The sequence below is a fragment of the Pseudopipra pipra genome, chromosome 1 (genome assembly GCF_036250125.1).
Source record: "Pseudopipra pipra isolate bDixPip1 chromosome 1, bDixPip1.hap1, whole genome shotgun sequence".
Classification (NCBI taxonomy): Eukaryota; Metazoa; Chordata; class Aves; order Passeriformes; family Pipridae; genus Pseudopipra; species Pseudopipra pipra.
Window position 1 is genome coordinate 11,689,888 of NC_087549.1, and position 27,333 is coordinate 11,717,220.

At 41.8% G+C, this 27,333-nt stretch overlaps 1 long non-coding RNA gene across 1 annotated transcript; it reads right to left on the bottom strand.

Annotated features, from left to right (window-relative positions):
* Positions 1-18,109: 18,109 nt before the first annotated feature.
* On the bottom strand, positions 18,110-22,281 carry LOC135409641 (uncharacterized). Its single transcript, XR_010428294.1, has 2 exons — positions 21,883-22,281; positions 18,110-18,323 (listed from the first exon to the last, which is right to left on the bottom strand). It is a non-coding gene; the product is annotated as an uncharacterized LOC135409641 (long non-coding RNA).
* Between the last annotated feature and the right edge of the window lie 5,052 nt (positions 22,282-27,333).

A 27,333-nucleotide genomic window follows, 5' to 3' on the forward strand; every position in this document is an offset into this window, starting at 1 on the left:
CAAGGTTTTCCATTTTTACTTCTGTCTCTTGCCACTATGAGGGAATCACATAGGAAAAGGCAATAAGGAAACATGAATTTTGCCAGATGCCTGTTTGGAAATGTTTTGTCAACATTTTGGTACACTTGAAAAATAAGTTCTAGTGAGTTTTTGTCTACACATTTCTCTTAGACAAATATCTCAGAAAACTGAGGCACCTTGCAGATTCAGCAGTACCATGACAGACAGCAAAGGTGGTGCGTTAGATTTGGGTCTGCTTATGAATACCACAAGATCTGTAGTGTAGATCTACTTGTTTTCTTTGTACAAAAGAGGCAATTCAAGCAACAGCCATGACTTCAGAGAAATTAGGGCAAATATTTCAGGGCAGGTTCCAAGATGCTGCCTACTTATTACCTGACCTAGAAAACATTATTTTAAACAAGAGATTAAGCTCAGAAAAGTCTTTTGTGTGGTCTGAACTGCACCACAAGCTGCTGCCTGTACCTGAGCACAGAGTCTAACTCCGTGCACATAAATTTTCCTCTGTACTTTGGATTACTACTGGAATGTCACTGGAAAAGGACCTGATGAGTGCCCTGTGCTGTCATAAAGTCTCTGTATATTGGAATAAGTTTCCTTTAATGAGATTACTTACTTCAGATGTGAAGGACACCTATAACTCTCACTAATTTGATGGGAGTTGTAAGCACTCGGTCCATAAAATATGGAGAATGGTGTGTAGAGGTAGGTAAATGCGTATCATCTCATATATAAGATAGAAAGCTGCAGTGCATTTTCCCTCTAATCTGACACACACATCAAATACTATACAAATATTTTTCAGCATCATTTCACTTTTTAAAAGGCAATGACATTACCAGGAAATTAAAATTAGCCATAGATCGTCAGATCCTGCAACTTCTTTCCAGTAGAAGGAGAGAAAATGGGCAGAGCTTTATCATGAAATGAAAATCAGGCCAGTTTATTGCTGCATCAGGTGTTATTTATCAACAGGTTTGCTTTAACTCTAGCACCCAGTTAAAGAAAAGCCCCAAACCAGCCATCTGTCCTGAATGAACAAACTGACTTTCCAATGCAAAGCCATACAAGGAGAGTGTGCAATAGAACTTGCTTGGTAGCTTAGTTTGTGCCACAGAATGAATGAGAAGATTTTGCCAAGCACTTTGCCAGTCTTTTGTCATTATTACAAGCAGAGACACTGATAGGAATGAAGCTGCATCCAAGAATCTCCATCCTGTCTTCTTTGCTGAGGCGGCTGTGGAAGCAGCGTCCCCAGGATCCTGCTCTATGTGTGTGTATGTACGTGCAAGATGACCAAGACTGTACTTGGTGTGCCTGTCTCCTGGCCCCATTTTCTTCACTTTCCAGCTGAACACTGTGCCTTGTTGATTCTCCCCACTTTTCCTTTGGTAAAACACATGGGATCACCTTAAATACAAAACCTGAACCGATTTTTTTACCAAGCTTGATAGTAGTCTACCTTTAAAATGATTGCTTGTACAGTCAGGTTTGATTGTTACTAATCATCTGCTAAATCAAAAATAACATGTTATATAAACAAACTCCTCCCCCCCAGCCTCAAAAATTATTTCTGAAAGGTATTTTTGCATACAGTTCAAATACTCCTGTTGGTTGATTTTCACTCTGCCCCCTCTAGATTTCACAGACAACAGTGGAGTTATATATAGTAACAGAGTCTGACAGCAGGAAGGAAGTATTTCCCAAGGAGTCTGTTACTGGTGTGTGTTAGGTAAGAGCTGCAGACACAATCCTGCCCCATCAGCATGGGTAAGAGACTCAGTGGCCTGAGAATATCATGACAGTGTGCACCTTTATTCCACTTGCATTTCTAAAGTCAAAGGGTGCCGGAACAGCACTTGAATGGGAGAGGAATCCTCATTTTCCATGCCATGTGGCAGCACTGTTCTCTGGGTGGGAGCACTGAAGTTAAGTCAAGAGGCACAAATTGCCGCTAATTTTGCCATTTTCTATAGGATTGTGGGTATATAAATATTGAGCAGCCAGTTAATTTCTATGAGCTTTTGGGAGCAGGAAACTGTTACATGGTTTTACAAATTGTTTAGCACAGTAGAAATATCAACTTGGCAGGGAGCTATATTAGATGAGTTCTTTATATTACAGCACCACTACAATGGACTAGGGAGAAAGGATGGGCAAGAGCAGGGGCTTAGTCTTAATTTAGGGCTCTTGTTCCTCCAGGCCAACATGTGGTGGCAGGAGAACAGGGGAGTGAAATCTCACTAAGGGCAAATAAGAAAACAGAAGATGAAAATTGGAGAGAAGTGGTGATACAAAGATCAGACAGGTCATTTACATGGGAGCCATGCAGGGTTGTGAAAAGACAGCTAATCTCATCAGTTGGTTCTCACAGTACATTGTATTTCAGCTGCCCAAAGGCATCCTGAAGCCACACTGTGTGAACAGAGAAACTCAGCCTGGTTTTAAACTATGAGAAGAAATCCTTTTCAGTGGTTCAAGCATCAGGTCTGAGTCAGAGCCTGAGCGCTTCACCTCTACTTACAACACTTCACCTTCACTGAGAAGGTGAAGTAGGACAAGTCACAGCTATTGCTGCAAGAAATGCTCTAGGCCAGAGTTCAGATAAGTGAGCAAGCGGGTTTGAAATCTTCATCTATTTCCTTTATGCCTTGTGTCACACAGGACTGCAAACTCAAATGTGGTAGAAAGTAGACCAGCATTGCTGAAGGCAGAGGAACATCATCCTGAGCCCCTGCTCAGGGCATGGGGGCTCCCACACACGTCTGGTGTTGTCTTCTGGAGATGGGAGGCTTCATTTACAAAGCATTTTGACTCCTGATAATAAAAAGATTTTAAATAAGGCAGAGGAGTATCAACCTTTTCATTTGTGCTTGGTTAGGACTGCTTCAGATTCTAATATATTTGGAACAGCAACAAAGCTTAATTATGAAACAGCCCGAGTCTCTCACTGAAGCTCTGGGTGAACTGAGGACTGCAGATGCTGGGCCACCCTACAGGTCTTTCTGGCTCCATGATGGGAAGGATTGCCTGCAGCAAGGGCCCTGGACGTAAGGTTTCCTCTCCTGCCACAGATTTTTGCTGTGGCCCTGGCCGGTTTGCTTAGTGACTGTGGCTGGATGAGGTTAAAGACACATGCCTGTACCTGTTCCCTGCTGCTGAGCTCAGCTGGTGTGGGGTGGCCCATGTCTTCCAGGCAAACTTCAGACCATGTAGCATGACCACATCCAGACTGTGTTGACAATAGTGTTTGCTCCATGTGCAACCCTGAGCTATATCTGGGGATTATGTGCTTGCTGGCCTGAGGGCCTAAAATGTGCCAGAACTATGGTAACAATTTAACAATATGGAAAATTGAGTTCCTGTGCCAGGGAATGTTTCCTTTGGGGTTTTACATCTTTACATCACCAGCTCTAAAATTACAAATGTGCACACACACGTATATGCATAAGGCATATTTATGAGATTCATTGTAAGAAACTTTTTTAGGTGCTTGGATTTATAGCAAGTTATTTAGGCCCCTAATAGCCAAAGAAATGCCAGTGGGAATTCAGTATATCTGTGTATTTGCAGATCTAGGTCACAGTCCCTGTCCCAGGGGGTTTTTCGTCCTACTAGATATTTCTCTGCTGGCAGGAATGAAGGACCAGCATAAATGATGATGTGCATTTTCCTTTGATCCTTCCCCTGGTTGGCATTACCTTCCTTTGATAAAATGTCTCCCTGCTGCCAGTCGCTTCCCCCCACCATGCTGCTTTTCTGCCAGACCACACAGAGGAATCTCAGGGGTACCTGCAGTGATTTGAGCAGACTGACTAGCCTTCACAACCCTCAGTGCTCCAGGAACAGAGCTGAAGGCCGTAAATCTTATTTAAATTGCCGTCTTAATGTGATCTCTTGAGGCTCTTTAGGCTGGGGTTTGGATGGAGCTGCGCACTGAGTCCATTCATTATCCTTACCCTGTTGCAGGTTTCACCAGCTTCCTAATCTGTAACTAGGTCAGCTTCATAAAGCATCATTTCTGTCCTAGGGCTTCATAAAGCTTCATGTCTGTTCTAGGGCTTCATAAAGCATCATTTCTGCTCTACTCTTCAGCTGGGAAGATATAGTTGGAGAGGGCTGGATAACAAATGGGTGAGACTACATGGATCTGCAAGTGAATGTTAGTCTATATCTCTTACCTATTACCTTATAAATATTTACAGAAGGCTTGTGAATTGAGGTAAGCCATGTAAGACCAGTCCATTGGCACTTGCTACTCCACACTGGAATTAAATGTCACATACCGGGACATTTCCTAGCAATCCATGTATCCCTACTGTGAATGGCAGGTATCCAGAGAAACCTTCATGTTGAAGTTATTTGTGAGTTGAACATTGAGATGCACTGATGGGATGGACTGAAATTGTTTAAAATGGGGCAAGTGATCCAAGGCTGGCTATAAGGGATGAGCTCTCCTCTAAAGGTGGCGCAGTGGATTCAGTGCAGCAGAAAGCCACTGTGGGGGCCTGGGTGTTGGTGGGGAAGAGGAGAAAGGGAAGAAAAGCAATGAGAATCTAATAGCAAATGCTTTTCTGCTTCATAAAGCTCCATAAGGAGTTAAAATGGAAGTCCTGGCAGCTGCAGGGTAAGACTGGGCTGCAATATGGACAGCCTCTGCCATAAGGGTGATGGGGGGAGGTGGAGTTGGCTGAAGAAGGAGAAGAAGAGGAAGACAAAGCAAGCAAAGAAGAAAAGAGGTGTAAAGGCTGAGTGGGAGTGGGAGAAAGGTAGAACAATTAAATGATCTTCAATCCTGATGCACACTTGTAAAAGTTGTCCATTTTTACAGCCTCTCAGAAGAGAGAAAAGTCTACTCAGAAACAGCTTTATCTGTCACTTTGCAAAGCAAAGCAAAATCCTTTCTCACACTAGAAGGAAAAAGCACTTTGCAAAAGTGAACTGAGTTCCCATGTTCAGCTAGACTTTCAAACCTGTCCTTACCTGGGTCTTTTTCTGTACCAGAGACCTCATTCATGTCAGTTTTTGAATCAAGTAGTCAAAGTGTAGTCATTCAGTGGATGGAAGGGAGGGAAAAACAGAGATCAGAACAGTCCTGTGGAAGGTGACTTTCTCTGGATCCATAAACTGATTTTTCTATTTTAGCTTTTCTCCCTACATTAAATCTCCAAGCACAAGAATTTAGTTTAACGACTAGGTAATCATTTTCCAGACAGTTTCTATTAAATTTTGAAGTGACAAACTTCCAGTAGTAATTGTGTTCTATTATGTTGCTGAAAAGTCAGAGAAGAAACTCTCTTGTTTTGCGTATAGAAAGCCAAAATGCACACACAGTTATTTTAGCGCCAGATGCATCGGAAAAAATCCCAAAGGATGCAGTTAAATTTTAAAAAAAATGTGCTACTCCTAATAAATCTCAGCAGACATCTGCCAATAAGGCAAGCCTTACTTAAGGCAAGGATATGAGTTCCAGGAATATTGAAAAACAGAGAAAAAGTCTGCATGTACATCGCTATTTTCTACACAAATAGAAACAGATGTGAACATGTAGGCAACCATCTTTTGGGTTGTTTGCCAATTAAACCAGCTCCAAATCTGCTTACATTCCCAGTGTGCTGAGAAGGGAATCAGCTTGCAGCAAAGATTTCAAAGAGTCACTTAATCCTACCAGCCTGACCTGTAGTCAGGGCTGGTCAGTCTTTACAAAGCCCCATGATGTGGAAAAGGTAAGTCATGAACCAGAACAGGTGAGAAGGGGACATGGACTTTTTCCGCACATACAACAAATTGTAGTGGGTCTGCTGCAGTTGGGTATTTGAGAGGAAGCCTCACTTTCATCATCATTCACAAATCCTAGTACAAATCCCAAGCAACAATTACATTTGCCTTCAACAGCACTAATTTACCATTCAATGAGTCCCAGCAGTTGTTTTGCTATTGCATTTTTTGTATGTTTTGGAGTTCGTCTTTTTCTGATTTCCATTTTAATTTTTTTCCTAGAATTCTCCCTCTGCAAGGCCATTTTCTTGTTCTTGGCTCTGCTGGGATGGGAGTGAGGTTAGTTGCATAGACCAGCCTTCCCATGCTGTGTCTGGTCCTTCCATCCTCAGCAGCCCCACTAAAGAGGGAAATCCCCTGTCAGGAGCGCAGATCTTGTGTGGGATCCCTGGAGAGAGCCTCTGCTTTCCTTCCACACATTTCTATCTGCTTGTTTAATTCCCTGAGCTGTAATGCTAGCCAGGAAAACAAGAAAAGTATTTGGAGCTACAGCCCTGCTCTCCTTTGGGAACTGTGGAGATATTTTAGGAACTCAGGATGTCTGAGATGGTTTACTTCTCGAAGTGTGAATGTTCAGGGCCTTGTTGCCTCATTAAAAAATAGAGTTAGTGCCAAGTGCATTGAAGACCTGGGATGAAAACTCTCTCCTATTAAGCATCCTCTGATTTTAGTGTGATGGTGGTAGACTGCCTGCTAATTACATGACTGCCTTGAAACCAGTAACCCAGCTCCCTGCAGACTCATGGTCTTTTAATTTTCTGAGAGCAACAAGCAGGTCAGTCAACAGCTTGCAGATCAGAGGATAATGCTGCAGTAAGAGGGAACTGGGATTTCAGGATGTTGTCAGATACAAAACACATTTTGAAAAGTAGTAAAGAATCCCAGCTAACTTGTTTTTTGTACAGGACACAGCCTGGCTATTAATGCTCTACTTATTTCACGGGGATGTAGAAGTGTGGGGTTTAGTATTACTTCTCAAAAAGAGCTGAGTGCTACAAGGTCAGGTTGTGGCACAGAAGCACCTGCTCTGCCAGGGGAAGGCTACAGGGGTATAAAAGCATTTGCCTCTAAGACAGAGACTTTTGGTATAATATAATTTCCTTCCAGGGTCTGACGAAATCTATTTCCAGAAAGTTTATTAATATTGCTGTAGGAAGAGGAGAGCCTGGCATCAAGGGAAAGCTGCAGGTAACTGCCCCAAAACCTTCCCTGCAGGAAGAGGGAGTTATCTAAACAAATGGGACCATCAAACAGAACTGGGAGGACCAAAACAGGATACTGAGCTCACACAGCAAAGCTGAAATATTCCACCTCCTGAGCAGTCCATGCCCTTCCCCAGGTTCCCCCTCTTTCAGGTGTCTACTTGTGTTCCATCTCTCATCCCTGGGCAGGTGAAAGAAAAATGTTGCAGGTAAGATTTTCTCTCCACTGTTGCTGACAAGAAATCTGTCTGTTACTTATCTTTAACATACTGCACCAGAGAGAGCCCTGCTAGTCTGTGTGTACTTCTAAAGGTCTTGCAGCTGATAAGGAAATTTCTGATGTGTCTGCATTCCCTGGACCTCTCATTACAGTGGGGACTGACATTTCCTTTAGACTTGAGGTCAAAAGCCATATAAAAATAAAAACCTTTCATAAGATGTTATAAATGAACTTGCTCTGTAGCTGTCCTGACCTCCTTAGTATCCCCAACCAACAAGTCAGTAATATTTTCTAAGATAACAATGTTCCAGAATAAAAGCTCCTCCGTTCCCAGAGCACAATTAGAAAATAAAAGCATCCCCTTGGTCTAGTGCTTTGTTCCTGTCCTGTGAGCAGTACTAGCATCTTCCCCACAGGTCAGTCCAACTTTGAAATCCTGATGATTGTTATACTACAGATTTGTTGGCACTAAGCATTGTCAGTGCTTCAGGCTCATTTGTCCATTTTAAGTGGCAAAATTTGACATAAGGATGTTGAGAACATCTGTAGGAATTCAGGATAAAAGCTAGATGGACATAGCCTTGTTTCCAAAGACTCTTCTCCCAAAGCTTTCTCAGTGTACTGTTATCTGTTGTCATCATTATCATCAGCATTATGAATAATTTGAACCACTGTACTGCTTTGAGATCTGTACTAGTAACAGGATCTCCCTGCAGCAGACAAGAGTGCCCCTATCTATAGCAAGAAACGGTCCATGCTATAGAAAGCTCACAACATAAATATGTGAGATCAGAGGCTGGGACAAAGCAGGTGGCAGATTCTCCACTCGAGGCTCTACTGCCTCGTCACATCTCATGACAGCAAGAGAGAAGCTTCCTTTCCCACACCAACTTAAAGTGGTGGGCAGTGTCTCCCTATATCAAGCTCTACCCTACTTATGAAACCCAGAAAGTCCTTGATAACCATATGTTTGTTACTAGGAAGATACAACTGTTCTTAAACCCTTACAGGATGCTATCTGCCCCTCTTGCTTGGCTGGTGGGAGTGTCTCCATGCATCTTCAGCTATCTAAGAGTTAGCCATTTCCTCTAAATTAATTTTATATAGTCCCAGTATAACTTTGAGAAAGAGATAGGAACTTACTGAAGTCTACATTCCTTGGCTACTCTTTCAAAGTGTAATGACCTCTTCCTTTGGAAGTGCCCATCAGCAAATGGAAGGTGCTGAGGTGGGTCTCTCAGACTAGAACTGGACTTCTATGTGGTCAGATTAACTGAGATTACAAACAAGCTTGTAGAATAAGCAACAGAGGAAAAGTTGAGCTGCTGATAAGCAAATAATTGCTGAGCAGTTTCAGGAACTCTGGCTGCATCATTTTATGATGGCATTAGATGAAATGAATTGCACCTTATCTAAATACTATGGGAACAGGGGTGTTTCTTCCCATGTCTTTATGGAGGTTGCAGATTTTACCCATCAGCAGATGTAACTGGACTTTTTGGACCTTTTCCCTGGGTCCAAGTGGAAAGGCTAAAACAGTCTAAATTCTCACTGATGAGTGGTGAGTACTGGTGGCAAGAGACCTTTAAAAGAAAGAAATATGAGAAAATCTGCAGAAGGAGGCAAGAGCAAATATTAAAATAACCTCAGCATTTTAATCACCATCCCATTTTAATCTCTGACTGCACTCTGTTAGTATAAAAATACCTATTACATTTATTCTGTTGAGGCTTTGCTGAGTAATCCCCTAACCTAATGCAGTTATCAGGTGTCTTTTTAGGTTCTACACAGAGGTGAACAGATGGCTCTTTTTGCTGTGACTGTGTAAGAAAACCCTTTTCTGCAAACAGGGGATGTCAGGTGAGTTAATCAGAGCACTAATTAAATGGAATAAATTTACACTTGTGTATTAAGTTAATTGTGAAGCAAATCAGAGCTTAGCGTCAGGTTAGTTTCCACTCAGCTCAGGTTAATTAATTAACTTTCCAATGTGTTACTGGAAAACTGGAGGTTATGCTGTCTTTTCTAGCTAGGTAAGACATCAGAGAACACATTGCAAGCAGGACCAGGAGTCTTTTCCTCCTTGATGGTATCAACAGAAGTTGGTTTGATCCAGCCTGTCATAAGAGCTATCATAGCTCAGTCTGGCTTGGACGGCAATGAATCAATGATGAATACTTAAAAAAAGATAGCTGCAAAATCCCACTGAAGAATAAAATATTTGAGGCTAGGAAGAGCCATTAATAACCATCTCAACATTCAGTAAGATAGAGGGACATATTTTCAATTGGTTAGATTCAGAGTCATTGCATTGTATCTGACCGTATTGATATTACAATCAAATACTATTTTATTACTGTTTGCTAGTAAAACTATATATGTATAAAGGCATTAGATCTCATTAACTAGAATTAGAAATACATGTATCTATGTGTTTATAAAATGGATATGTGCTGCTGCATATGAACAGATATTGTGATTATTCCCATTTGGCTGTAAACATCTTTGATGAAGACTCTCTAAGCTTTGGGGAGAAAGAGGGACTTCAAGGGCTTGTCTGACTTATTTTAGGCATTTGCATTATGATGAGATGGCCAGAACCCTGAAAGGCTCTATAACTCTGTGCTAATTGAAATGAGGAGGTAATGGTTAACACAGAGGTAAATGTCTGCATTGCAGGCATCCATATTTTCTAAAGAAACCTGACTGTATTTTTACCAGAAAGCTTTTAGTACTTAAAATAAGAAGAACAAAGATAGTGTTTCTTAGAGGAACCAACTGATGGGAAAATAGAAGAGCAAGAACCCACTTGATAAAAATTGTCCTGGAAGAGTTTGTAAATTGGCCATATCATTTAGGTGAAAGTCCCAGGCTCATTTGTCATGCACCAGAACTAACAATGGGAAAAAACTCTACATTGAATCCTGTGTACTTCTGGGATTTTACTAAACAAGGGCATGGTGCTGCCAAGTGAAGACTGACATACAGGCTGCATTTGAACTAAACTCCTTAGGGATTAATTTTTATCAGAGTTAATCAGAATCAATATCAATTTAGATTGCTTTCTTTCAGGTGTTGGAGGGATGGTGAGCAGAGTGAAAGCAGTAGAGGAGGTGAATAATGATAAATACACGTGGCACGTCTTTATTGTTGTAAATAGGAGTTATTCTGCCAAAATCAGTGCTCTGATTTAACTTGAATATTCAGACTGGCCTATTATTATACTGCACAAATTATATGGTTTAAAAATTTTCATCTGTTTTATGCCTTTCTTGATTGGCAGGAAAATTCTGTGAGAGGTAGGCATAAACCACAAACAGAACAGTTTTACATCTGACTCAAGACAGCCACGTACCATCAGTGTTCCCAAACCAGCTTATTCATCTTCAGTGTTCAAAGATATTTTAAGAAGTGGTTGGAAAGAGAACCCAACTAAGATTGAATAGTTGGTGAGATGCTGAAATGCAACATTTGTAAGACACTGTTCAGAAAATTTCACATGTAGAAGGAATGGTGAGAAAAGAGAGCTTTTTCCAGTGCTTTGTCTCAGACAAACAGCATTACTTGTTCACATAGCAGACATTTCAGTCTCATCTGCTCAGTGCTGAGGTTTTGGTCTCCCCTCCATGGAGGCTCCATGAGCTCATGGATTTCATTAAATAGCTGGAAGTCAGGAGTATCTTCTGTCCTGCTATGAGTCAAGAGGGCAGACCACAGGGGAGCTGATGTGGTGACATCTGGAAAAAGATACTCAAACTTGACATTATACCCACTGCTTGTATCTAGTCAGCTTACACAAGTCTTCCATCAGCGGGAGCCTCAAGAGATGCCCCATGGACCTGAACTGGGGAAGGGGGAGACCTGGGCATGACATGCTTGGACTCCACTGCTTAGTGTGGAGCTGGCTCTCAAGGGTATGGGCCTCTTTCACTCTGCTGTCCTCTGTCCTTCCCTCACCCTGGGCTGGTCCTGTGGCTGAAGCCTGGGCTGGAAGTGGTGTGTGGGCAGCATCTCTGCAGGAACACTTAGTAGATCCAGCCCAGCTGCTCTGCAGATCAAGGATGCTTTTCCTCATCTACTCCTGCTGTACAGGAAGGGTAATGATGCCAAGTAACTAATAAAATTTCATATCCAACATATTTTTACTTCTTTCTGTTTTCATAAAAAGCCAAGTGTGTCTCACCATTTTCTCTGTTTATAGGCAGGGCATGGAAAAAAATCAGGGACATATGTTGCGTTTATTCCAGCAGCTGTGCAGCTCACATTGCAGAATAAACCAACAAGCACTGGCCCACAGAGCTACATATGGCAAAGGTGTGCAGTTGGTATGATATGACAATGCCAAGTCCTATATCTCCCACTGAAAGCTTTGGATTTGTCTCTCTGGGCACCCAGAGCTAATTGACCTTGTGCACTTCTCCTTTGTGCCTTTTTTTAATACTTACTGCTGCTGATTAATTGGCGTCTGACATAGAGAAATGACTGGGCCAAAGTGCATTCAGGCAGGAAGGAGCAAAGGAAAATGTATGTTATAGTTATGTACATTTTACAGCTGCTATAGAAGCACAGGCTTACTGTGCAGTATTTTCAAGAGTTCAAACTCTAGTAATAATTGCGATCTGAGTGGTGTTTACCATGTGTATGTGCTCTTTAAGGGGGTAATGTGAGATCATTACTGCCATCCAGGCATTTTTGGAAAAGGGCACTCTCTGCCATGCAAAATCCCTTGTGCCTTATGTAGTCCCTCCCTTGTGTTGGTGGCAGCAGCTCAGCTACGTATCAAAGGTTAGCTGCTGAGTCACTGAAACCAAAGCATCCAAACAGCAACTTATGTAAAAGCCACTTGCTCTGAATGGTGATTCACTGACCCAAATTTAAGTTCTTTTTCATGTGATTTTGAGAGTAATTTGATTACCCTTCTTCCCAGAAAGATTTTCTCATTTCACACTTTTCCAGGAACAGGAGCAGCAGAGCATCCATACAGTGCTGGATTTCCAAATTTTCAAAGTGCTGTGAGCAGAGAATGCCAGGAATCTTGTTTCTAAACATCCTCTCAAGGTTCTCTGACTCTATAAAAGCCTCTAGGCTCCTTATCCTGAAAGCTAGGAAGCTTTTTCTATGCATAAATACATAAATTCCTTGGAGTGAATCTGCTTTTCCCTGTCCTTGCTCTACAGATCTTGAGTCATTGTGTCAGTTATCCTGTCTACTGTTAAAGGTTGAAACTTCATCCCCTACTTGTCATTTTGGCAGCATCCTCATTACAATGAGTCCTTCCTGGCATGGCTTTCAGATTTATCTGAGCTGAGAGCTGCCTGGCAAAACTCAGGACAGAAAGCAATGAGCAGACCTGGATCCCCTCCTCTGCTACATGTAAGACTTAAACCCCCATCTTCAATGTTGCCATTAATCTTGCCCAAGTACCGTGCTCTCTTCATATTTTCTGAAGTTTTGCATGGAATTTCTAATACCTACTTAAATTGTCTTCCAGTGTGAGATCTCTGAATATTTACACACGGTGGATAAGCACCAGTCAATAACTCACAGGTGACTCAGTCATTTGGTAGAAGAAGCAGAAACAGAACTGCAGCTTCCTAATTAGCACAGCTTGGCACAACTTAGCAGAGGGTAAAATCCCACCTTTTTGTTTATCCAAGCCTGTATGTCCTGAGCAGTGAAAGGTAATTACTAGGGGATGATCATTTACAGGATGTGGCAGCAGTCTCTCTAAGTTTGTGGGGTTCAGACTCATTTTTTCGTTTCATATTTGTCTGGTACTCAGGACACTTGTTGTTTTCTCTTATCAAAGAGCTGCCAATGGTAACAACATCATCATAATTCAGAACAGCCCCTGCATTTTCTGACCTGTATTTCTCTGGCAGATTAAAAATCTAGCCATACTAAAAATGCATAAATACATAGTCTGCATGGAGCAAAGATACAATCTGGGCTATCAGTCTGGGATGGAAGAAGAGAATTATGATCTGCTCTTTTGGTTGTCTGAATTGCAATCTCACTGAGCACAGCTGGGAATTGCAGTAAATCCGAACATTGAGGGTAGAGCTGTAGACCTTTGTGAGTATATTGTCAAACACTGCCTGACAGGAGAGAATGTTTTCCTAACTTGATTGGAAGAAATAATAACCTGACTGCCTCTTTTATTTTTTAATCCAGATAGGATAAATAAGGCCACAAATGCCATGTGTCTGGAGCTACAGAGCAAATAAATGAGCTGTAAGAAAGTGGAGAAAGAGGCAATTTCTTGCAGCACCACATTGCAAGTTATAGACTATTGATTTTGTGTCCAAAAGAGTTGGGAAGTGCCTGCATATATGTTGAGCAGAATTCATCTGACTGATGTCTCTGACATGGGCTCAAGGAGGTAGCTACCTTCCCTTATATTCAGTCAAGGGAAACAGTGATTCCTACACAGGACCCCTAAGAAAGACACCTGTATTGACTAGAAAGGGAGTTATGGATGACCAACACAACCGTAGCTGCATCTATAGTTAGATCATGTATTTCATTTGTGATTTTATGGCTGCTCATACTCAAGTGTCCAAAAGCCCCCACTTTGCCCAAGTGTCACTTTGAGTGGTCACTCAGTATTGCATCTCCAATAGAATAGAAACTGAGAGGGGAAGAAAGCTGAGCTGATGGTCAGGGTAGATTTATGTACAGGGAAAAGATGGAAATGAATGAAGAAGTGTGAAAGGTAATGGAAAAGTTTGAATGGGAATATGAGGGCAGTTGTACGTATATCACACATAAAATAGGATGTGGTTACTGAGGCAAATAGAAGAATATAAAATAAAGCCCTGAAGAAATAGGAAGCTGAGCAAAACTTGATACAAATCAGAAGAATGCCTGTACCAGCTTCTTTCTTTTAAATCCTATACAGAGTTTGCTGAAATCGCTTCAATGAGAAGAGCTGGTGGGGCTTGGTAGGACATGCTGGCTCTTGAAGGTCAGAGCAGACAAGTTCAGGAGTGGAGACTGATGACTGGGAAACCCCAGACTTCAGTATTTTATATTAGGTTGCAATGAAAGCTGGGGTAATCAGAGCTCCCTCCTCTCTGAGACCATCAGTCATCAAGAGAAGGCAGCAAAAAACCTACCTTCTCTTCTCTGCTGAGGAATATTTCAGAATGAGATGGGGGATACTGAGTTGTCTTGACTTATGCTGGTTTTCCCAGGATTCCTGCAGGGATTAGGAAAGGAATTCCTTGATCCTGATCATCTAATTTCAGATGGTGTTTGTGAACTTTGTTGACAGAGTGGGTAAAGCTGGATGCTGGTTGTGACGTGGGCTGTCTGGGAGTGGCTGTTTGCATGGCAGCCTGTGGTAGTCTCCCTGCAGGATGAGGTGAGCTGGTTTCCATGTCCATATGGAAAGATTGGCATGCTTTTCCCTGTGGAAAGAGGGGACAACTCTGACCAGAAAGCCTTCCCAGCTGTGTGAGGCAGAAACAGCTATACGGGAGAAGGTATTGAAGGATTTGAGGAAGTCCACAACATGTTTCTGACTCGTGAAGAAGGTCTTGGTTCACATGATCATCTGAGCTGATGAAATGTTAGTTCACTCTTCAGTCTGAATTTGGAGAGAACTGACCAGTTCACACTGTCATAGATTCAAAATGCTGGTTGGGAGAGTCCTCCAGAGGTCATCAGTTGGCTCTGCCATGCCCCTCACCTTACTGTGGACACTCTGAAAAGATAGGATGGAAAATTGCATCTCTGATGGCAACTGAAGATCAATAATGACCACAAATTATTTTGATGTTTTCCTGTTGTTTATATAAATGAAATTTCAGTACCTAAAGATCTTTCAAATAGATTTTTCAAGGATTGGATTGGGTGTGAAGTCTATGGAAGAGCTGGGACTTTAACAAATCATCTAGAGTCCCAGGCTGTGTGCAATCAAATAGCTCTTCAGCGTGGAAGCATTAATAACACCAGAGCATGGAAAAGCATAGAATGAGGGGTTTATTTTTCTCTATTGAACTATGTGCTTAGTTCCCCTACCTTCTTGGTTTGTCCAGAAGTTCACCCTACAAAGAAGGCAGTGGGATCCACTGCAGTTGGGTACTGCAATAGTTTGGCTTAAAGACAGGCACACAGCCCAACAGCAGAGGAGATCAGCTCGTGGCATAAAGTCAGGCTTTCCAAGGGCAGTTCTGGCCAGCTGGTTTGTCAATAGGGATTCTGCTTCACACTTGCCTTGGATGCATAAACTTCCTTGCAGCTCAGGAAGTGCTCTCCTGACGTGGAAAGATTGTCTGTATCCTTCTTACTCTTTTAATTGTATTCTTTTTCTCCATGCATTGAATTAGATTGAATATGCCTGTTCAGACTAACAAAAGAGATTACTTGGACTACATGAAGTTTGGGACAGTGAACAAACTGTAAACAGAGTAAATATGTGCTTTCCATGCAAAACACAAGCCCTTAGGGAAAAAAAAACCTGAAAAAAAGCAGGTTTGCCTCTATTTTTCTCTGTCATCCTGATCAAAGTAGCCAGGAACACTTGTTACCACTTATTTATGAATTGCACTTGATTTAGTGATTTAGCAACCAATCAGCTCCACATTCTTGAAATGAATGTGGTTAAAATTAATCCAGGTGGTTTACATTTCAGGAATTGGCAACTCATATTAAACAAGGTTTCAAACACTGGAATCTTCTAATGGTTTTGGCCACTCAGAAATGACAGAATTATTCTGGAAATGATCTCTTAAAACAGAATTTAATGTTTTGCATGAACATTTGCTCAACTGTTGAGGTCCTTATCAGCCCATGGCAGCTTGAGTCAAATATAATACACAGGAGATTGAAACTTCAGAGCATCTGACACGTACATGCCTAATGGAAGGAATTCTGGAGCTGCGAATTGATGTGTGTTTGGACTCCTTGAATTCAGTGAACTGAGTAAAAGAGTGTGATGGTAGCAGATGCCAATGCCATTGCTTCCTGGAGGCTAGAGCAGCAGCTGAGCACCACAAGGACCTGGAGAAAGGGCTTTCTGATGCTTTTAGATGTACCTGAGAAGGGTTTTCCCTAATAAGAAAAGTAAATCTGTGCAGTGATCAGCCAGATGTGCTATTGCTGGTTTTGCTCTTTGCAGCTGCTGCCATGGCAGCACAATTCCCACTGCAGCAATGGAGCAATTCCTGCCTCTGTCTTACAGGAGGGGACAACCTGGGTTCTCTTCTCTCCATCAGTCAAATGAGCTTCCTGGCTTTTTGTGAAGGAACACATAATTTTAAGCAACTTTAGGGGAACCATAGCAGTCCTTGCCGCTCCCAGTGAGACATCAGCTGTAATATTTAATACTTTAAATGCACAAATGCAATTCTCTTTGTGTTGTTTAGCTTAGTAGTGAGAACTTTTTGGTCAAAGTCTCTGCAAAACCACTCTTTTCCTGCTAGTCTGTCCTGACCTTCATCTTCCTCTTCTCTGAATGTCATGCTTGGAAACTGGAAAAGCTGTTAGGCAGGCGGGGAAAAAAAAAAAAAAAGCAGTGCTTTTCTGATGTTTGGATTGCTATGGTGATTTATGTATAGGGTTATCTACTGGAGCTTCAGGGAGCAGCAATTATGGATCTCAGGTCATCAGATTAGTTCCCAAGAGGCCAAAAGATCCCCTTAGAAGTGGTGACAGATTCAGCTACCAAGCACTGCCTTTCATGGAGCATCTGCAAGCCTTTTGAAAGGCCAAAGGTTTTACTGCAAATAGGATTTTTTTTCTTTTTAAATCTGCTGCAGAGCAAAGCACCAGAAAACAGCAGGACTTGCCCCAGGGAGTGCCCATGCTGCCACAGAGCCAGTGGGGCTGGTCCCAACTCCCAGCTGGCCCTCCCCAGCTAAACCCTGGTGCCTGCTCTCCCCAGGGGGTGGTTGCAAGAGTGCAGCACACTCCAGTCTCTTGTCTGCATGCTCCTTGCTGGGCTACTTCCAGCTGGCAGATCTCCAAGGACCTCGAGGACTTGTGCTGCATCCCATGGGGGATAGGCAGTGCCTCATAACCATGTGTGCTCAGAGCTCGTGGGCTTCTGTGGCACGAGTGCAGTGAAGACTGATCCTGTGTACAGGCAGGACAAGACCTCTCTGCCATGACTTTGCTATTTGGGAAGTAAGATAATGCAGCCATGTCTGGGTGGCCCTGTTGTGTAACTGATTGAAAGGGCAGCAAGAGAGTGATAGAGGTTATTATTTATACTTGTGAAATGAACTGAGCTAAACCAGACAGCAATGATGCTGTGATCAATAATGGGCAGTATTTTCCCTGAAATTGCATTGAAGTTTTATGCCATCTGTTATTGAGTTTCATACTCTTAAGAGACCCATTCAAGCAGTAGATGTGAGCCACTGTGGCCCAAAGCTGGTGCCATCATTGATGGTGCAGATATCAGAGCAAAACTGCACCATGTTTTTAAAGCAAGGAAATGGAGCATTTCATTTGAAATAACCAGTTAAAGAATCCCAAAACAACCCGGTTCATAATCATTGGTTGTTTAGTAGGCTATTAAAGATAAAGGCTGTTCATTAGATAATCTCATTAAAACAAAGCCAAGGTAATCAAGCAGTTTACTGACACCTATATGGGCTATTGGTTTTCTCATTTCCATTGATTTGTCTCATTTCACATTTCTGGAATGATGCTTACCATCTCTTTCCACAAAGTCTATAAATTATGGTATGCACAGTGCAAACTCTGTCAGAGAGGTTCTAAACCACAAAATATTTTCTTTCTTCATTAAACAATCTAACCTTGCCCCAGGCAAACAGAGTAACTTATGATCTTCTCCTTAATGAAGTCACGATAAGTTTTGTAATACATATGGCATTTCCATGGGCCAAGGAAGATGAAAAATTAATTGATTCTGGAATAAAGGAAGTTATTTTCTTTATTAAACAGGATAACTTGGATATTGACTGGGCAATGACCATGTCCTGTGGAAGTTTTCAAGGAGAAGTAAAACTGTTTTCAGAGTGTGACTTGGGAATGCCTTCTCTGTCCTGGTCTAAATACTGATGCCTTTGCATTTGAGGTTTGGCTCCTCAGGCTGTTGCAGATTCACCATCACCATTCAGAGGTGGCATCTGCAGGTGACAAAAGCCACAACATGTGGACCCAGGGCCAGTATAAAATTTCCAGCTGCTATAATGATTCTCTCTGTTGCAGGATAAGTATCCTTCATAAGTTCACCAAAAGGAAAAGATACCCCTCTATTTTTCTCTGTATGTCTGTCTGTGCCCTGAATTCTCTCTCAGACATTTGTCTCAGGTAGCTCTCAGCCAAATAAATGTCTATTCTATTTAGGTATTACTCTGTGATGACTCTAATAGGTGATACATTGTATATCTGCATTAAACTCTCAAAGCACTTTGCATATATTATTTCTCTCTTTTCTTTTTCTTTATTTTTTTCCCCCAAGTGGATAGACTGCAATTTTTCTGCTAGGCAAAGTTCAGAATTGAGATGGTTTTTCTTCATTCAGCCTTGTGTTGAGTAACTTCACAGTTCCATTTTCAATATTGACTTTAGTCATTTATATCCTGAAGTACCAAAATATCTCTTGCAATCTGGATCTAACTAATTTGATGAAGGATGTATGATAAGTTACCCTAATTACGAGGTTCTGAATTCAGGAATACCGGGAATCTTGTCTTGGTCTGGCCTAGTTCATGACTTAGATTTATGGTGATTGACAGTACTGTGGGAATAATCATTAACAACATTTGGGGCTTCTTAGGACTAGAAAAATTATCTTGAGCAATCGACTTCACAGCACATCTGTGAAGGTGAGTGATGACTTGCCAGTCTGACACAAGGAAAAACTGAATTGTGCTAATTTACCTCATATTGAAGTTTCAGAGCCCAAATACAGCCTCTGTTTTCCTTGCTTAACCCCCAAGGCCACTATTCAGTTAACAGTCCATTCATTTTGCTGGCCTTATTAATAATTTTGTTATGTTTTTGTCAAATATCTGGCCGGAAGCATTTTCCTGGATCAAATGTAAAAGTCTGTGGCACTCAGAGCCAAACTCTATGAATTCCATCCCCAGGACTGGCTGCAGGAGTTTGGCAGGAGTTCAGTGAAAACAGCATAATGTAAACGCTTCAGCTATTGTAAATTTGCAATAAATACCTGAAGTATGTAAAAAAAATTGTTTAAATGCAAATGAAGCTCTGCCTTAATACAATTACTCATCTTAAGACACCAAACAACTTTTCTGCTCTAGCCATGAAATAACAATATAACATTTGCAGCATTAAGTACTTGCCTCGCAGTCCCAAAATATATGTGGAAGTCATCAAACATCTGGAAAGAAACAATTATTCTTTCTGAATATCTCCTGAGCCGGAATGAAACTTAGCACGTGTGAATAAAAAAAGTTGACAGATTGGCCTTTTTTCAAGGCAGTGGCTTTGCTCAAAACTTCTGATCAAAAGCAGGGATCAGCATACTGCTACATGGTGTGTTTACACTTATAACCTAACCAGCCTACAGCCTTCTAATCCTTGAGTGGAAACTAATTAGTCAATGTAAAATGAATGTAAATTAGATAGAAACAGAAATAGAAATATTGGCTGCTGGGATTTTTAGGAAGTGCACATAGTTTACTTGTTATAAGCTTTGAATATAAACTGTGATTGATCAAAAGGTACAGCCACATTACTAAGATAAATGTCTGTGCCTTTTGTGCACATTAATATCTCCAAGCACATACTGTAAATAAGGTAAAACAGATTTTGTTCTGAAATGTTCCCCAGATAGGTTCTGTAGGTGCTTTTTTTCTGTATATGGAGAATTTGAGAGTGATTCTTTGGTGAAGGTCATTAGCAATTTACAGAAGATGTATACATTTAGAATTTGAATAAACGAATAGCTAAAAAAAATAATACTTGTCAAAACTGAAGTTCTTTCCAGGAGAATATTTGCCTCGACAAGTGTTTCAATTTTAAACAATCTAGTGATATTTTTAACCCAAAATATGATATTTATAGCTCAATATGGCTTTTAATTAATTTAAGCTAATATTTTTGACAAATGCAATGACATCAAACCAAAATATTTTTCCAGTGACATCAAGCTTTCTTTGGCATGCATTTTCAAGCCCTCAAGATTTTGAGTTATTATCTTGATTTAAAAATCACTTTTTTATCCTCAAGGTGGGAAAATGACTCTATAAGATACTCATTGATCATAAAAGCAGTGGCTCAGGCATTCATTTCCCTTCCAGTTTGCAAGGCAAATCCCTCCTGGGTACAGTTAAATCTGTTACGAATACTCTCAGAGGTCCAGCAGTGACTGTGGTGATTGGCCAAAATGTAGCCTTATGTACCTTGATAGTTGTGTTTGATTAGAGGTTATTTGGTATTGTCATCCTTCCACACCATTGCTGGAAGCCTATGGATGTCGTTTAGACGACCAATGACACAAAGTGGATGTTTTGTAATAGTGCTTAATGTGGAAAACGGAGCAGCTGAATTAGACAAATAGGTGTAATGAGGTGGTAAATAATCCTGTCAAGTGTTGTCTTATTAGGCAGTGGAAGGTAATTACCTCCAAAGGGATCGTCAACGACTTAATTGTTAGCCAGGCAATTCAGTTCATGAGTTGTTCAGAGACCCCCAAATGCTGTTCTCACCCCCCTATAGGCTAATTCCCTTAGTCAAATCCTTCAGGTGATAAAATCTTGTAAGCATAAATAGGATTGATTTGACTATTGCTTCTGCTCACATTGAAGTGCAGATTTAGCCATGGTAATTAGTTTTAAAATTTACAACAAAAGGAACTGGTTGGTGCATCAGGTTGAGCTGTGATTACAGCAAGGTAGACCCAGATTCTGCTTATATTAATCACAGAATTACAGAGTATTTAGGGTTGGAAGGGACCTCTGAAGATCATATAGTCCAACAACCATGTGGAAAGGTACTGCATCAGATTTTTTGTGTGACTTCGGGCAGACTGGCAAATCTTCATAACCTTCATGTCGCCCAGACCTTTGTGCTGTTACAGATCTGTCCCACAGAGCTGGAGGGACCAAGCCAAAGAGATTCTCCAGGGAGACCATGTGCCTCTGGTCGAGGTGCAACTGGGAGAATGAAAACTGAGCCCCCCTTCCTCTTATGTGACTGAAGCAGCCAAAAGCTGTTGGAGCCCTGGGTATGAATGAGGCAGTGCTGCTGTTCGCCAGGGTACCCACACCAGACTGGTACATGGCTCTGGTGTGGTTGGGGTGTCCAAGGACAAGCTTATATTAACAGCAGAGATTCAGCTTCTGAATGTTCTCAACTACAAACAACCCCACTTCGACCTGGACTGGTCTGTTCTCTGTACAATATGATTGAATGACCAGGCCTTGGGAACATCTTGTGGAACTGATGAGGCAGATGGGGAATGAAGTGAAAGCTTTCCACTTCAGAGGCTTTGAAAGGAGGGAGTTCTTATCATTATGGGACTGGCTGTTAATAAAGCATAAGTTCCTGATATTGTTGACTCTTGCTTTTCCTTTCTTATAATTTACAGGTGTCCTTCCTTAGAATGAAAAGAGAGATTACCCTGTGACTCCCTGTGATATCTTGATTTGCCTAAGCAGATGACAGAATGCACCTCCCTCCCACAAAACCCCCACTCCCCCAAAAAGCCCTTACCCATGCCTCAGGCTCTGAAAGAAAGCACTGAGAATCTCTGGTGAATGGTGGCTGCTTTCTGCATTCAATTTAGCAGAACAGGATAGCCAAAGATGCATTAAGTGCTCCTAGTGTATTTCCTAGTGTTTTTCCTCTGCATATGAAATCCCTCAGGAAGTCAGGGAGAGGCTTCTGGTCAATCCTGCCCTATTTGGTTGAAGTTTCTTGCCAGCAACATGATCCTAGTTTGAGTGGATCATTCCCTGTTATGACATCAGCTACTTTGGCATTGGCAGACGCTCACCTAGGCTTGTGGTATGGTGGTGTGTGCTCCCTGTTGGCTTAAAACAACTGTCTCTTTGTACAAAGGGGTTTCTTCCTCTTCTGTAAGGCAGAAGAGTCAGAATAATAGGAGCTGACCGACAGCATCAAAATGTCCCTGTTGCTGTATGTGGGTTGGTTGTTGGGTGTTCATCCACATGCCAGACAGGTCCTTGTGCTTTTGTTTGTTGGAAGATCTGCCATCTGTTGTTCCCCATAGACCTGCTGGAAGGACTGTGGATCAGAAACCAGTTCATCAAATACCCCAGGCAACATACAGCACATCTCTGGGATCTGTGGGTTTAAGACTTGGGAAGTCTTTCTTATGTCATTGGCATCCCAGGTCTGGCTGCGTGTTGAAAAATGATGCTGAAACTGCTTCTCTGCTTTTTCTGTCCCTGTTTGCCAGCACAAGACATTTTCCACAGAAAATGCAGCTTTTAGAGAGGAAACCTCTCTAAAGGAGGGGCTCCTGCTGACCAGACACTGACAGCTAACCATCTTGAGATGCCAGAATGATAAAATATTGACAAGCTGCATGCTCATCCTCTGCCTAAATCCACTAAGGTGCTGCATACAGTTTCACTCTTAGCATGGGAATTATCTCACGTGCCTTCAGCCTTTTAAAATTTTAGGGATAGCTAAAGGAGTCAGATGTATATCTGAAGGACCATCACCCCAGATGATTTAAGCTTTTAGGACAGCATGAATTTTCTCCTGATATCTAAGTTTTTTAGGGAAAATGGATCCTCTCTGCAGACTGAGGAAACCTAACTACAGGGTGCGATTTTACAGGTCTTCATTTTTGTGGTTCCTTGGAAGCCTAGCTTTTATTTAGAAAGACTTTATGTAGATATTTGTCTTTCTTTACCATCCTGTTCCCATTAAAATCTTCAAAGTACACTCAGCAGAATCTGTACAGTCAATAGGTCAGGAACACTGATCTCAGTGATGCTAATATACATGGACTCACACCAGCTCAGCTGCTGGCCCATGTTTTATTGAACACCTGCCACGGTTCAGTCTGTTAATATGGCTTAAGCAGATGGATATTCCTGTTTGCTTTCCTCTTGTGCATAGAAGTCTGGGATCATGCCTCCTATCTGCAGTTCTGTATTACAAGGTGTTTGATATGGATGTTCTTTACAGGAATCCGGATAACACCCTACCCAGATTTGCCCTGCCCTACTAACTTGCACCAGCCTCACTGGTGTCCTCCTGAGATGGAACACACAGCTTGAGTCACGCTGACAGCTCACCAAAGTGCTGCCAAGGGATGTTAAACCCATTTTCTGGGTGAAACATGCCTCCTACAAACCCTAAGTGTTGCTGTTTGCTGGAGCAGCCATGCTTGTCTTCCTCCAGCAAGAACCTCACAGTCCATGTACCCACCTGTTTGTTCACACTTGAACCTTCCTGCCCAGAATCTGTGGTGCCTGGAAGTGTTCCAGTCCCTCACAGAGCCTCATGCTCTTTGCAGATGGTGGCTAGCTCCCCTTAGCATGTGCTCAGGGAAAAAACTGTTTCAGTGACACAATTACTTTCCAGGCAAAGGCATCAGAATTGGCTGGAGGAAGGTGATGCAAATCATCAGAGAGCCAGGACCTCACTGATACTCAGATGAACAGAATGACAAATTACCTTCAGAGGCAGGGTCAGGGTTCACTGAATCCATTAATTTTCAAGTGTTTTTCAGAGTCTCCAAAAATTCACTTTCTTTCCTCACTGTGTTGGAAAATGACAGTACATTGGCAAGGGCAAAAGGAATTTTGCTGTGAAATAACTCACTAATTTTGAGAGCATGACCTGGCAGCACAGTGGAGAACTGAAGAAGTAAAAAGAGGAGAGAGAGCAGCCAAAATATCTTCCCACGTCAATACTTCGTAATAAGTTTTGTTAAATAAAAAGGCAAGCTTTTGCAAGAATGTAATGCAACAAAACACATTTCAAATGAATAAATCAGCTTTCCCTGATGTGAGAGCAGTAGTGAAGCATTCAGCATAGCTATGGTGACAATATCTTCCTGCTAAAAAGAAATATGCTGTAATTAGAAAAGGATTTCTGAATAACCAGTAACTGGGCTTCCAAACCAGAAGAGTTTGTAGAAAAAAGGATTGCAAACTTCTTGAATGCAAGTTTTTGTAATACACTATTTGGATATTGCAGTTAGATTCTGAAAACAGCCAAACCAGTTCATGCCTGGTTTGCTGAAGGGTCGTAACTTGGCTGGGATCACAGCTTTTTGTCATTTGTAAAAGCTGTGGCTTATCTCTGCTTGAACAATTTCCAGCTCCTTTGGAAAAATTCTCCTGAACTTTTCACCCAGCTGGTGTTTGCTCACAGAGTGGATGAGCATACACAGATCTGCTCTGTTCCTGTAAGGGCTCAAGGGACCTTTCCTATGCAAATCCCTAGAAATCTTGGAGAGAATGGGTTGTTGAGGGACAGTGATTACAATATGGTGGTGGTGGGCAGCCACAAGTTGTCTCAGACATCCATCTGTCATCTAGTTTTCCCCCCAGAATATATCCATCATACTCTCCATTGCACATCAAAAAATTAATTCACTATGTGTCCCTCAAATCACACAGCCCATCCTGGCATAATACCTGCCATAAGCAGCTGTGTCAGACTGTGTGGTGCAGGCTGCCCTAGCACTCCCAACACTTCTGCTGGTTTTTGTGCCTGTCCCTCAGCAGGCTGCTGGGAATCAGCAGATGGCTCATCCCCATGTCCCCAGTGGTGGCACATCTCTCTTGGTTGCTCAAACATCATGAAAAACACGGTGTACATTGATAACAGAAATGAGTAGTTTCTATCCTGTTCGTACAAGGTGGGCATTCAAACTGCCAGAGGCTCACACCATGATCACCCAGCATCTGCTCCTTTAATAGCATATTCACTCCTTGCCATAGGACAGTTCTTATCTTTGAGATATTTCTTCATTTTCCAAGGAAGTGACAGTATAGAGGACCTTAGGAAACACAATTAACACAACAACACTGCCAGGATGAGTATGTTGGCCTGGAGGAAAATATCCTCACCGAAAGCTTTCAAAAACATTCTGTGTTCCTGGGGCCACTAGGGCATAGGCATTCCTGGTGTCAGTGTTGCTTCCTTGATTACCTGTAAGTCTGCTGGGCTGTATGACAGACACCTAAAATCATGGGTCAAGCAAAAGAAGCAAATAAGAAACAAAAATTGAGTTGTCTTAAGAGCACAAATGAGGAGCACTACATAGGTTCAAAAGAAACGAGAGATTACCTTCTGCAACACACAGCTGAACAGTGGGACTCTCACTGCAAACTATTGTCTTTGTTACTGGACAACTGTTTCCTTGAAGATGGAGAAATATGAATCACAGCCTATTAAGCCCCCAGACCTTACTTTCAGCTCCTGAAGTCCCTGAACAGCAATTTGCTGGAGTTCTCCAGGACATTGTTACGTTTGGTTGCCTGGACACCTTTTTCCTAGAGCACTTGCTGTTGGCTATTATCAGGATGGAATAACAAGTTTCCTTAGGCTTTAGTTTCACACACTGTGTTTGTTCTCACCTGTCAGTGCTGCAGCCATGGTAATGTGCACTGAGAGCTTGAGATGGAGGAGAGGCAGGGAGGCAGGGCCAGGAGATATTTCACCTTTCACTCTGCAATGGAAAGAGAAACCTCATTCATGTGCCTGGTCTGTTATCTCTGCCCAAAATCATGATGCAGTGCATCCAGGCACACCACGTGGTTCTGCATACCTGATGATGGCTGCACTCATTGTACAGTTGTCCAACACCAAGACAAATGCCCCCCAACAGCAAAACATTGTGGCTGATTTCTGGAGCAGAAATACCAGTCATTTCTTTGCCTGGAGGCTGGTGAGGTGATCTGGGCACACTGCTGTAGCAGCACATCTTCCCCAGCCTAAAGACATGGGGAATCACACATATTCTTCAGTGTCCCAGGAGACCACTCACCCTGGGAATTCCCACTGCAGCCATGTCCCAGGAGGATGGGCTGCCCCAAAAAAGTATCAAATAGGAAGCACTCCGCCAGAAAGAAGGATGCTGAAAGCTCTCTGTAGCCAGCATTTCATCAATTTACTGCAGATGAGCTTTTTGGTTTGATAGTGCCCACTGCTTTTGATACCCACTGGAGTGCTGATGCTGGAGCCTGGCTGGCTAAGCCCAATTTTTTTTATTGAGTATGTTGGGCCTTGTTGTATGGTACTCAGAACTTTTCCTCCATATCTCACTGGGAAAGGTTAGATTGTGTGGTTATTATTAGCACACATTCAGGCTCTTAGCAGCAGCAGGACACAAGCACTAGCACATGTAAGGACATTGGGTAATGTGACCTTTTGTTTGTGCCAGGGTATGGGCACGAGTTCATAGATACAGAGAGTACCTTAGACCTTTCTTTCCTCCCTAGTTCTATTTACAACCTGAGTGTATTTAGGCTATAGGGAAACAAATCAAAACTGACTTAGACTTTATTTAGCACTGTAGCTGCAGTTCTTATTTTGACCCTGTTAAATATTTTCTTGGTAGATTGATTTCCTTTGGCTCATTAATTGATCATTTCTGATTTCCTTTGGCTCATTAATTGATCATTTCATACAAGAATTATTCAGGAATCTTATTTATTTTTTCCCACTTTTTTACCTCTAAAGATAATTTTATGAACTAGTTCTTCAAACCAGTAGGTGAACAGTCAGTATTTCAACATAGCTGTTACAGAGACATGCACCTGGTGTTATCATAAAATGCTATTGAGGAGTAAACCAACCAATATTTGTCAAGCGTGAGCTCAGCTTGCTCATTTAACAGCCTTTTCATGCTTTTTCTTTTTAAAATATGAAAAGATGTAATAGTAAAAGATGATCATAAAGGAATGCAAAAGTAAGCAAATCAGTAATAATATTTAGGAAGAGTACATCATCTTTTACCTCAAGATTTGAGAGTGCTTTATCAACTACTAATCAAGACTTAAACCCAGCAGGGTGCTACTGTAGTGAGCACTGAGACATCCTACTTCATGCTGAGCTGAAAATAGTCTTGAGCATGTTAATAAGTTTCTATCATAGACCTCCCTACAGTCAGTATTAACAGGGGTTGAGATATTATGAACAGGATGGCCAGTTAAATATTAAGGTCATAGTAAA